This window comes from Dryobates pubescens, chromosome 3, assembly GCF_014839835.1.
Source record: "Dryobates pubescens isolate bDryPub1 chromosome 3, bDryPub1.pri, whole genome shotgun sequence".
Taxonomy (NCBI): Eukaryota; Metazoa; Chordata; class Aves; order Piciformes; family Picidae; genus Dryobates; species Dryobates pubescens.
The window spans coordinates 38891960-38905454 of NC_071614.1; positions in this window are offsets into that span (position 1 = coordinate 38891960).

The window sequence follows — 13495 nt, forward strand, 5'->3', positions numbered from 1 at the left end:
AAATTACAACAAATTGAGTTGTTTCCTTCTGCCAATTTTGGAAAAAAAATGATAGGGAGGGGGCCTTTGTAATATTTTTCTTTGCTGCTAGAAGCAGGGTTCTCTTAATCAAGAAATACAGTCTTATGTTGGGAAAACACTGTAACACAGCATCTCAGAATTCCAGAAAACAACTCAAATAGTGGTAATAGTAATTCGGCAGAAGTTTCCCTCCCGCTCTGATAAACTGTATCAGCCTGGGTGAATTTGTGTTTCTGAGGAAAGAAATGCTAACAAGATCATTGTAAAGCTTTTCTTGGTTTAGATTCTGGAGGAATTGTTAATCTTTTAACAATTAATTTGGATTAAACCCACCTTCTCCTTCTGCTGAAAGCATACTGAATCTACTAACAGTCACTGGCAGAGCACCTCATCTTCAGGGCAGTTTGTGTATTAACATGCACTTGTGTCATGCACCAGTGCTGTTAGATTACCCACAGAAGAAATCAGAAGACCTATGAACATGTTAAGAGATTTCCTTATTTGGAGAATGGAGTCTACAAGATCCATACCATGATTAACAAAGCATATCACTACTATCCATAAAAAATAATTTAGAGACACTCCACAAAAAGGGTGAGGAAATTAGTGTCTCTTGTGTTAGGCTTAACAAATGAGAGGTAATCCGCTCTTTTCTAGAGTTTGAGAGCAAACTGGTGCTAAGAGATTTGAAATTCAGCACACGTACTCACATATGAAATGTCTGTGTACCTATCTGTCCATGCATAGATATGCCTTATACATTCAATTAGGTGAAAGGATATAATTCTTTTTCAGAATTGCAAGTTCTTATGTCCAGCCTTGGTTCCCTGAAGTAGGTAGACTTGTCCTACACTCTTAGCAAGTATTTTCACAGCCAAAACCTGCAATTCCTTTAAAGCTTTATGAAATCATAGAACTAACCCGATGTTATCTGTGGGAAAGAGGCAGCAAAGCTCCCATAATGTTTCTGTCTATTTTTATTTGTTAACTTGCTAGATTTGCTGATAAGAGCAGTATTGTTGCAGCAGTACCTTTAAATTCAACTATTTGAATGTGTGCCTAGTGGATTTACTATTGACAAACCAGGGACAACACGTATGTAACGTTGTAAAATTTCATGGTTTGAGATCTATCAGATTCCAGTTTAACATTAGATGTGGAATTCATGCTCAGTTTCCCATGGGAGCATGTTCCCAAACATAACTGTTGACTTTTTATCAGCAACTCACACCAAAATTAAAATTAAAATTAACAGAGGGATTGTACAGATAAACTAAAGCTTGAGGAACAGTAACAGTGAATTGAAAGTCATTGGAATGGTAATATTTGACCCACTTAGTTCTCTAAGATAAGCAAAAAATATGTCAAATATTAAATCTTGTAAACTCTGTTAACTATACTATAAATTCAGTCCATATCTATATGTATAATAAATATATGTATACCACAGTGAGTGATAGAGAATATATGCATGGGTGTGGAACTGCATCCTTACTTGGTTTATGAAGGATACACAGTTGAAATTGAAGCCTTCTGGGAATACTCCTGACTAATCGCCAAGCAACTACTGAGTATATCTATTGAGGAAATTGAGTAGGATAAAGAAATTTGCATATGTGGTTTTCACTAAGGCTACTACTTCTGGAATACTGGAATTTATTGAAATGATGTGGTTATCTGCAGATAGGCACTTCTAAGGTATTATTCAGCTCATCTCAGATGTACAAATTACCCAGTGAATCACACATGGAAGAGTCTCTTTCTCCCCACTGACTAGAACGAGAGTTTCGTATAACTGCCTTGTGGGAGATACCCAGGTTGTAATTTAAATGAGAAGAATCCTACTGCTTCTGTCCTGGTTTGGCGTGTGTGGTCCATACAGGCTAATTGTCACTGGAGAGTGTTTATAGAAGGATGACTAGAAAACAAATGAGTTGATGCTGTTGTTGGCACTCAAAGTGCTCTGTCTCACTTATCAAATTGAAACTGAAGTGAGGGCAAATAAAATTTTGAATGTTGTTAAGAAAAGCCATAATGAAAATCTGATGGTTGAAACTCACAATTAGATAAGAAATAATGCCTTTATTTTTGGCTACAGGGACGATAGCAAAAATGTGTCAATACTCATGGTATCTGGACATTTTTACTGACACTGCATTGTTTAGAGTGTTTTAAGATCTTCCTCGCTTAAAAAAAACATACCAGCCCAATGTTGTTTTAAGAGTGATACAGCTTCTGTTTGATTACAGAGTCATAGAATGGTTTGGGTTGAAGAGACCTTGAAGACAATCTAGTTCCAACTGCCTGCAATGAGCAGCAGCACCTCCTATTAGACCAGGTTGCTCAAGGCCCTGTCCAATCTGGCTTTGAATCTTCCAAAGTTGGAGTTTCCACAACTTCTCTGGGCAACCTGTTCTATTATGCCATCACCCTCATGGTGAAGAATTTCTTCCTGATATCTGATTTAAATCTAGCTTCCCCCAATTTAAAGCCATAATCTGTTGTCCTATCACTACAGGAGATTGTGTTGGATGTAAGAATATCTCTAATATTATAAAACCTTAAATTTTGAATCCTCATATACCAATGTAAATATCACAAAATTAGTCAACAATAGTGGAAAGCAAGCAAGGAAAACTTTAACTGAAAAACCTTGTGTTTTCACAAATCATTCAATATTGTCAGTACCTGCTATGGTGAATTTCTTCCTAAGTCTCACTATTTTCTAGACACAAAACCCCCAGTATAGAGTCAGCATCAGGTACTACCACCAAGAATGGTGTAACTGAGAGATGGTATGGGCAGCTTCTGAGATGTGAGGGAAATAATAAGGTACTTTTTCCTTTTCTTTTCTTTTTTCTTTTTTTTTCCCCTCCATACGTTTAATCTCAGAAGATGCAGAAATATCATCAGAATCAGCAAGTGCCGGGGAACAGAATTTTGACTTTAGAGACTAGGCTTAAGTCACAGGTTTTGTATGTTGGACATACTCTTTCATTATACAATGAAGCTGAATGTGTTCACTTAGTAAGCATTTAATACTGAAAAAAACCCAGCAGTATTAATAAAAAAAAATAAGCAAAATACCCAATAAATCACAATCCTGTCTTGGATTTTATATTATGATTTAGGAATTAGCTGTGATGCCCAAAATATTCCCCATTTCTCTTCAGGACATTGTGGGTTTCCAAGCCCTGGAGTACATTCTCCCAAATTAGATAGCTTGCCAAAGGTCACATGTAATTTGTAAGGATTTGGTTAATCAGTCCATCTTTAAATTTGACTGCTAGTTTCCAGGGATATAATGGGATGTTTGGAGAAAGCAGAGGAATCCTTCCTTCAAGGTACAGGGGATTACATCTGGATAGGGATTTACCAAGTGACTGCAGCTAAGAGGGCCATGACCTCTCCATTAGTGAATGTGGAACAACACAAATGCAGCACCACATGAGTCAGGAGCAGTCCAATGACACAATCCCTTTCCGCTCCCTCATCATCCCTGTGGCAGGGATACAAACAAAATCATGTCTTAGGCAGAAAATGAGCCATGGGCTTGGATAGAATTGATTATTTAGTGTGTTAGCAGAGGGCAGAGTTTACATGCAGTACCAATTAAAAAATATTTGGCAATAAAAACAAGGCCAAAGGCCTTTCTGTTTTATTGCCAAATCCTGCTCACTTTGCTCAGATGAGCAGCTCTAAAGAAGTCAGCTGGAGCTCAGTGACTTCACTCCCATACTTAAATCTTTTGTAAGCTCTAGATCAAATTTAAAAGTATTTTAAAAGGAAACTTTTAACCTCTGTCTTTGGTTCCAAATTTGGCCACTGCCTTTATCATCCTTTTCTCAGATCATCTCAATCCAAAAGCTTTATTTAGAAATTCAATGTCATAGTGATCAGAGCTGCTCTTTGAACTTTTCCATAACTCAGGATCAGGATTACCCAAGACAGTCTCAGATTTCAGTTCCCTTTCTATAGGTTAAGCTGTGCCAGCAAGGATGGCAGTTTGCCAGAGAGCTTTTCTAGGGAAAGAGCAGCCACTGATAGGGTAGAGATGAGGTGGAAAAGTTGAGCTGTGTGATGTGCTCTTGGCACATGGTGTTAATGAGAGGCTGCAAATTCTCCTTGACTGGCAAATACCTTAAAGCAAGGTAGTTATGGTTCAGGGCTCCTTTCTTCTTTGTCTGCCTTGTGATTAACTAGCCCTCTGAGCTCTGGAGTGTGAATCCACAGAGCACTGCCCCAGAGTGAGTGCAATCCTCCTGCTGTTGACCCACTACTGCTGCCTCCCTGGAGTGCCCCGTAACTATTACAGCATCAGCCTTTAACAAAGGAAGAAGAGAACAAAGAAAATAACAATGTTGCTTCCACTTACTCAAAGAGTGAGCAAAAGCTTGTCAGTGGCTATGATTGCCAACATTAATCATAAACAGCTATACAAATTTAACCTTTCAGTTTGCAGCTGACTCAGATGACTTTTAAATATATTAAATTTTGGGAATTCCTAATCAATAGGTATGGTGATCCTGTATTTGTATAGGAGAAGATTAATTAAGAGCCTGAGATTTTTGAAACACAATCAAATCATGGCAAACTTTTTAACTGACAAAAATATGAGAATATTTGCTTGTAAAGAACTGAACTACTTGGAAAGCATTCAGACTTCACACCTTCCTTGTCATGTAACAGTTCCCTATGATTTCTTAAATTCCTCACAGAAGCCTTTGGATTCACAGAAGTAAGCAATAGGATGTTTAGGGAATGTAGTAGAAAAAAAAATAATTCTGATTAATTTTGTTCTACCATGAGTTTGCATTTTGTGTTCTCTGTCATACACAGAGATTGTGCAAACCTTCAGCTGGGCACTGGATAGTAAATTCTGCGTGGCAAAGAAAGCAGCATTTCACTAGAGGACTAAAGATAGCACAAAAAGGTTCAAAATCCCTTTTTATTTATATTGGGGGAAAAATATTAAGTCTCAAATATTTCTGAGAAATAATTAGCAAAAATACTGGGTTTGTTTGGGGTTATTTCTTGCTCACATTAAGAAATTTTTTCATTAAAAAAAAAAAATCTCATTCTCTTTCTGTATCAGAAATGAAACACTGTCAAATCCCTGCAATTCTGGGGGGATTGTGATGCTTTCAAGCTCTTCTAGTACCCCGATCTTCTAGTGAAGTCACTGTCTGGAATCCCATTAAATTCAGAGACAGAAGCCTGTCTCTACAGACTCCTCGTAAAATGTCTGCACTGAAAGCCCCTAATGGCCTCCCAGCTCCTAAAGAAATTGGTTCTTGTCACTGCTGTTTCTGAGGTCTTATCTGGCAGCTGGGTAACAACCCAAAAGAGGTCTTGAACAGTATCCTCCACTCAGACTTAGGAAATGGAGCAGCTCATGCTCCACGATGACTTCTTTGCTTTATAGAATGTCATGTAGCGCCAGGAGTTTGTTTTTTTTTACATGCCTGCAAAGCATCAGGGGGTTGGTTACAGCTTGGCTTGCAGTGCTGTTTTGCTGTCTGAAGTCTTCACACCTCTAGAACAAAGAAAGAAATCCCATTAATTTTGTCTTATCATCTCCTTTTCTCCCAAAGCACCACCATCTGACAGAAGTACTTTCTAAAATTTTGCACATGTAGGCAACACAGACTGTATCTGTTCAGTTATTCCTCTCTTATCTCAAAGCTGATAGGTAGGCTTGAACATGTTTCTTAAACATACTATTTTCACAGCTTTTGAAACTCAGCTGCTATGAAATCTGCCTATCATTCTGGTAGTCTGCAAACTTTTACAAGGTATCAGATATTACATGTTGGCTTAAAACAACCCTGAAACTTTTTATAGAGGCAATAAAAGCACTTTCAATCTGACAACAAAGTAATTCTTTGGACAAAACTCCATTTTGGTGTGTGTATCTGTTATGCCTCCCAGAAATTAATTCAGGCACTTGTTCCTCCTCATTTGCCTAAAATGGCTTCACTTCAATGAGAAGGAGGAGGAAATTACACAGCAAAATAATTTGTCTGAATGATCTTTGCTTATATTACCTCCACTCTTGATCCCAGTCTCATAGCTGAGCCAAGAGTGGACTGCTTCATATTGCCCAATCTAGTGCATCCTGATTACTCCAGTCTGAGTAATGAACTGCAGTAATCACCAGTCCTGTAAAGATGCATTAAAATGGTATAAATCTGGAGTATATCTCTAACAACTTTAAAAGACTGGTTTTGAAGGTGCATGTTTGAGATCATTCATGACTTTACGTATTTCTCGTGTTTACTTTGTTTCCCATCTCAGTAGTGTTAAATGTTGTTAATGTTGACTTTAAAAATCCGGCTTGTTCTGATAGATATTTCCAATGCGTGACCTGTGCTAGATTCTATAGTCCTGCTCTGGCAGGGGGGTTGGACTTGAAGATCTCCAGAGGCCCCTTCCAACCCCTAACATCCTGTGTACTTGTGATCCCGTTTGTGCACTGTATATGCATGCATGTGTGCATTTATGTGATGTGTATATGAAGCTCAAAAAGAGGAAGGAGGTTGAAAAATATTTGTTTCAAAATTTGTTTTCTTCATATGTGTGTTTGTGTTGGTTTTTTTCATTGTTGGTTGTTGTTTGCTTGTTCTGTTGCTTTGTTTTGTTTTTCTGGTAGAAAAGCAGTTTACTTGATTTTGAGTGTGTGCTTGTTAGATTTGGTATAAATTTCTTTTTCTTCTGCTGTTTTGGAAGCTTGTGTTTGTGTTTGTGCTTGCAAAACTTTAGAAGGAAATCATGTAAATTCTAATAACAGAAATATTGAAATATTTGTGAAAATAGATGGGAGAAAGGTGGAGGCTGAGGGAGCTGGGGTTGCTTAGCCTGGAGAAGAGAAGGCTCAGGAGAGACCATATTGCTGTCTACAACTACCTGAAGGGAGGTTGTAGCCAGGTGGGGGTTGGTCTCTTCTCCCAAGCAACCAACACCAGAACAAGGGGACACAGTCTCAAGCTGCAGCAGGGGAGGTTTAGGCTGGATGCTAGGAAGAAGATCTTCATAGAAAGAGTGATTGGCCATTGGCATGGGCTGCCCAGGGAGGTGGTGGAGTCACCATCAGCTGAGGTGTTTAGGAAGAGACTGGATGAGGTGCTTGGTGCCATGGTGTAGTTGATTGGATTGTGTTGGATGATAGGTTGGACTTTATGATCTCAAAGGTCTTTTCCAACTTGGTTAGTTCTATTCTGTTCTATTCTACTTTAAGCCATGTCCCAATTTTTCTTTTTTTGTTTTCAATTAGATTTCAGGAAAATCTTGGGAGAAAAGACTGAATACTCTAAATCTGGGGTTTATGTCTCTTCATTCTGCCTAATTGTGAGTGAGTGAGCGAGCCCTGGGGACACTGGGAATAACAATTCCTGATTTTTATTTAAAAAGGGAATTGAAAAAGGAAATACCATTTTGCAGGTGTTGAAAAAAATCTGAGCCTAAGGCTATCTCACTTACATTCCCAAATAAAAAAGGGATCTCACAGCAAAATATCCCCAAGATTCTGACAGCACTAAAGAGTATAGGACTGGAACCAGTGAATATTTTGGGTAATGCCTAATTTTTAGCATAAATTATTGGTTTGAACCAGGCACAGCTGTTGATATGAGTCATGGTTTGAATCTATTAATTTTATTTTGACCAGTACACGTTTTGCTGCAGAAATGTCATTGTCTCTTTTTATACATGTGGATTAAAACACAAGTGTGCTCTGCAGGTTTGCATGTGCTCTGTGGGCACAAGTCACCATCTGTGTGCACTGTGGTTGGCTGTTAGCCTCTCTCAGTGCCATACATTGATGTGACTGTGTGGTGTTATCCTGACTGCAATACTGTTAGGTGATCTTCAAAGGCTTCCACACAGAGGGAGGAGGTTGACATGCCATATGTACTTCCAGAGCATGCAGCAGCTGGCTGTGACACCAAGGAGTAAAGGCAGACTTGTGGGAACACAAGAAGATGCACCATTTCAGACGTGCAAGCTCTGGTTTTGTTTCTCCTCTCTCTTTTCTTACTCCTGGGAGAAGGTAGAAAGGAATTTTATGAAGAGAGGAAGGAAAAATTCACACCACAGATCTCCTGCAGCTTTGTGTGTTCAGATGCAGACAGCTAATGAGCCTTGGAGTGCTCGAGGTGATTCTCTAGAAGGACAATTTTCTCATTAACCCCAACATACAATGCTTTAGGCTTGGGGAGCAGTGGCTGGAAAGCTGCCTGGCAGAAAAGGACCTGGGGGTGTTGGTTGACAGTTAGTTGAACATGAGCCAATGTGTGCCCAGGTGGCCAAAAAGGCTGACAGCATCATGTCCTGTGTTAGAAATAGTGTGACAAGCAGGACAAGGGATGTGATTAGTGTACTGAAAACATCACTGGTGAGACCACACTGAGTCTTGGGTTAACAGAGGCCACTCTTAAGAAGCAAGCCTCCTGCCCCACACACAGGTGAGAGGGAAAGTAACAACAACAACAAAAAAAATCTGGATTGAGATGAGAATTTAATGACATCATACACTATACAATTACCTTAGCAAAAGTGGAAGCAGAAGCCAGAGATAAAATGGTTCCACTCACCCAAACATGCAGCCACCAGCACAGCAGAAAAGACCCATGGCCCAAACCTGGAAACTGGAAGCAGCAACTGGAACCAGAAGCCTTTCATGTTATGATGTGAACTTCAAGCCCCATGATACTTTGCTCCAGCAAGCTGGCATGATGGCAGCATGGAATTGAATATCCATCAGCAGATTCAACTCAACCCATGACAGATCTTCACTACAAGAATGACATTGAGATTCTGGAGTGTGTCCAGAGATGGGCAAAGAAGCTGGTGAAGGATCTAGAGAACAGGTCTTATGAAGAGCTGCTGAGGGAACTGGGTTTTTATAGTCTGAAGAAAAGGAGGATGAGGGGAGAACTTCTTAATGTGAACAGCTACTTGAAAGGAGGTTGTAGTGAGGTGGGTGTCAGTCTTTACTCTCTCTCTCTACAACTACCTGAAAGATGGTTATAGCCAGGAAGGGGTTGGTCTCTTCTCCCAGGCAACCAGCACCAAAGCAAGGGGACACAGTCTCAAGCTGCACATGGGGAAGTTTAGGCTCGAGATGAGGAGAAAGTTCTTCACCGAGAGAGTCATTCGTCATTGGAATGGGCTGCCCAGGGAGGTGGTGGAGTAACCATCCCTGGAGGTGTTCAAGAGGGGATTGGACATGTCACTTGGTGCCATGGTCTAGTCATGAGGTCTGTGGTGACAGGTTGGACTCGATGATCTTTGAGGTCTCTTCAAACCTTAGTGATACTGTGATAACAAATAATACAATGAGAGGAAATGGACTTAAGTTACATCAGGCAAAACTTAAATTGGAGAATAGAAAAAATTTCTTCACTGAAAGCATTGCTAGCATTTGAATGGGATGTCCAGGGAAGTGGTTGATTCACCATTCCTGGAGGTATTTAAAAGACATGTAGATGTGGCACTTTAAGTGTTTCAATTCAATAATCTTAAAGGTCTTTTCCAGTCCAAATGATGCTATGATTCTATATTAGCACTTAAAAAACTGAAGGATGCATCTTGAAGGAGACCACATGGCCATTGGGCTCTCCCCTGGCTGAGATGAACTTCTTGCTTTCACAGCTGAGATTTGATTGCACTTTTTTGTTTACCTCTCTCATGGACTTTTTCCAGTACTAAGGAAACTAACTAAGATGGCAACAGACTTTGGGCTCAGACCCAATCATTGACTAAACAGTGTTAAAATAAGTGAAGAGCACAAACCTTTCAAATCCATCTAAGCATTACAATTAATGTTACTACTTCTTTGCCAAGATTTTGTTTTAATGAGTGAATTACCTCCTTTTCTTTTTTCTCCTCCCCCCGCCCCCTAATATGTGTGAGTTTAGATTCAGAGCTTCTATATTCTGCTTCATTTTATGCATTTTAAGCTTGAAACAAAAATAAAATATTTCACCACTGCTACTGTCGGATTCTGTTAGCTCTCAATGAGATCCCTTTCTTAAATCAGACTAAAGTGGAAGCAAGTTTTTTATTCAGTGAGTCAATTTTGCTGTATTATATTCTAATGTTCTAATAGCAACTTTTTGCTTTGGGTGCACCGTAAAATGTATATGTAAACCATGGAAAAAATATCTCCTTTTAAAACAATACAGCTCATTGCAGTTCATTAAATCAATGTCAACTTTCCAGATGCATGATCTGAAGTGACCTGTATCAAATGAATTAGAACAGTACCCATTGTGATGGGCTTTATCATGTTGTTATTGATTTATTCCCTTGTAGTCTTGCTAAACCTTTAGAGAGGTTTGTGGGAGGTATTTCAGAATAATCAGTGAACCACTCAATGTGAGGCAGAGTAAGCACAGTAAAAATAGTTCTTAGGTTAGGAATACTAGCTGATTTATTTAATAAATCAAAGAAACAATCTAACTCACTTGCCTCAAGCATGTACCCTTCAGATGTCATATATTCTTCTCTTGTATAATTTAATTTTTCTCCTTGTTTCTATTTGACAGAAATATGAAATTTACAACTGAATACTTAGGTGGGAAAAGCTGAAATGCAAATATATAGTACACAACATGATCCTCTCTATGGAAAAACGGATAAGGGGTTGGGAATATCTAATGTTCAAGTCATGGTATTCTTGGCAGCTGGTGAGCTTTACAGAATTAGAGGGGTGTCTACCAGCCATCCCATTCCTAGTGCATTGCCTCAGTATTAAATTTTGATAGTTTTAATTCACATTGGGACATTGCTTCTTCAGTGCATAGGAGCTGCAGACAAATAGGCACACATGCACTTTCCATGAAGTCACGAGAGAGAATCTCTGCCTTCAGAATGGCTCCAACTTCTGCATCACCTGGTGTTCTTTCTTTGGAGTTTTCTCAGTCACAGAAGAAACTATTTTTGGCCTCTGTAATTCCATCACAGAAACTTTTTTTATGCTCTTAGATGTTTGTGTAAAAAACCTCTGAGTGTATTACCAAGCTTGAGAAACAACTACAGCAAGTTGGGTGCCAGAGAACATGAGGTCTCTGGAAAGCACTGAGAGTTTGAAAATGACATGATCTTTATTACTCCGAAGTCTGTGTGTTTTCACTTTTTTAACTGGAAGGAGATCCACTTTACTGAGAACAACTACACATTTTCAGATGTGGCTGTGAGCTGAGAGGTGGTGTTGTGTGTTATTGTTATGGCTAATTCTGCCCATCTATTGGAATATTAGACAGAAACATGTAGAAATGGTATTGGCAAGCTTCATATAAATGATGGGAGTACTTTCTCCCCTTAACGTGCTTTCTTAGATAGCCCTTTTGCACTGTTCCTTTCAGCTGAGCTGCAGTATCAAGTAACCATGATGTTTTCTGAAAGTTACAGGAATTAAAGAAAATCCCTCAGCTACTTAGTCTTTGGCAATTCATAGTGTAACTCCGTGCTGTCTGCGCTGTGGCAGAGTTATAATGTAATTTAATGTTATATAATACCTTATGGAGAAAACAAAAAGGCTTAATTCGAAATTATCTGTTCTGTCCTCCAAGCAGGAGGAGGCTAGGTTAATATTACCCACCATTACATTGATTCTGGGAGATATCTTCTCTCCAGCCATGAAAATTCTGATTTTCCATGCAGATTGAGGCTATTTTTAAAAATCTGGATAGAACAGCAGTATTAAGCTGTGTAGTGAATCTTTAGCTTAACATCAGCTATATACAGGAATTTTGAACTAGCCTTCTGGATGCTAAGTTTGCCAAAATATCTTTGGAAATTCCAGAGCTAAAATCCACCTTATCTCTTTTATAAAATCAACAAAGAGCTTCTACAATTATATTAGCTGGACCAGATTCTAGCCTCAAAATCATTATGAAGAAAGCTTCCTTTATCTTATGGTGAAGGAAAATTACATATAAATTCTTGTTTAAGATACTATGGACATTTTGGTGACATTTTAAACCAACAAACATATTATTTCTGTTCCAAGAACACAGTGAATTACATCACAGTAACATTTATGGTTGGCATGACAGTAATTGTTAGCTATTTCACAAAGTTCAGAGTTTCATCAAAGTAAGTGAGAGATGTAGTGTATGGTGTTATCAAACCCTGGAGACACCATTATGACTTTGCAGGCACAGCTGACCAAAATTTAGCCATCTCCTCAGCCTGCTTTCTGTGGCTGAAAGCCCCATCTAATGTCTTCTGCCCCTCTGCAGAACTGGGTTGCTTAGACCCCGCACACCACCAGCTTTGTGGGCTGTTTGCCTTGGAGTGCTGAGAGGGGGAACTCACATGTTCCTAAAAAGCAGTCGAAAGGATGAAGTTGCCTATGCTTCATAGCAGATCGGTGGTAGATCTTTCATTAGAGCAGGCATAAAGGGGCTGGAAAAGAGATGTTAAGATACTTTGCCAAACCTTTGGTTTAACTGTCATTTTCTAGCAGGGTAAGGCTAAATTCTGACGCTGATGTGCCCTTTTCTCTTACATCAAGGGGGCACAGAAAGATCATTACTCTTTGAAATGTTACAGCTGTGTTTATTTAGAACTGCATTTTGTTAGATAAGTATATATGAACTTACTTCATAAGCTTTTTGCTTTCACTTAGACATCTCACAGAAAGACTGCGCTCATGGAACATCATGCAATGAACTATTTTTCATTTCTCAAAACATTTTCAGCTGTTAGCAGGCTAGCTCTACATACTGACATGAAAATTTAAAAAAGGACTGTCGTATTCAAGGTTTATGGTCATAATAGCAGCCTCCATAGTTGCGTGTGCACTCTTCAGAAGATACTGTCTTTTAGATCACTGTGGCTTGCCTGCACCAGGACTCCCTGCAAATACATTCACATCCTCCCCAGCATATTCTCCATGGCTGTTACCCACTGCTCTTGGACAGTTCTGGCTTCTTTGCAGTAAGAAGCTGCTGCAAACAGTCATTGAGTACCTCTGAGTGTTTACTTACCTAAGCAGACTCTTTTCCTGTGACTGGCGCTAGTAATTTGTGCACTGAGGAAAGCAACTAGCTCATTCTACCACCTCCTACCAGGTTTCATGCTGAGCTCTTCCGTTTTCTCATGCAGTACACTCAACAGATTAATCTTCTTCTCCAATATTCAAATACCTCTTACCTCACACGTTGTCATGATCAATCCCTCTGGAGGGAAATTCCTGTTAAATATTCTTCTGAGTAAGTAGCTGAGTATGATAATGTTCCACATGAAACCACAGGGAAAATACAAGGTCTGAGAGCTGGATTCCTGACCTGAGTAGATCTGTAGTTAGCTAGGTGGTTGAAGTTGATTTATTTTCTCTTTTGCTGTCCTGAGTATCTGCAGGAGACCAGAATAGAATTTCCACTATTTGCAAGAGTCCCAGGTGCACCGTACAGTCTTTCATCAGGAAAAGATAGCTGGTGTATGACTTTCATGTGTTGGGCTGGAA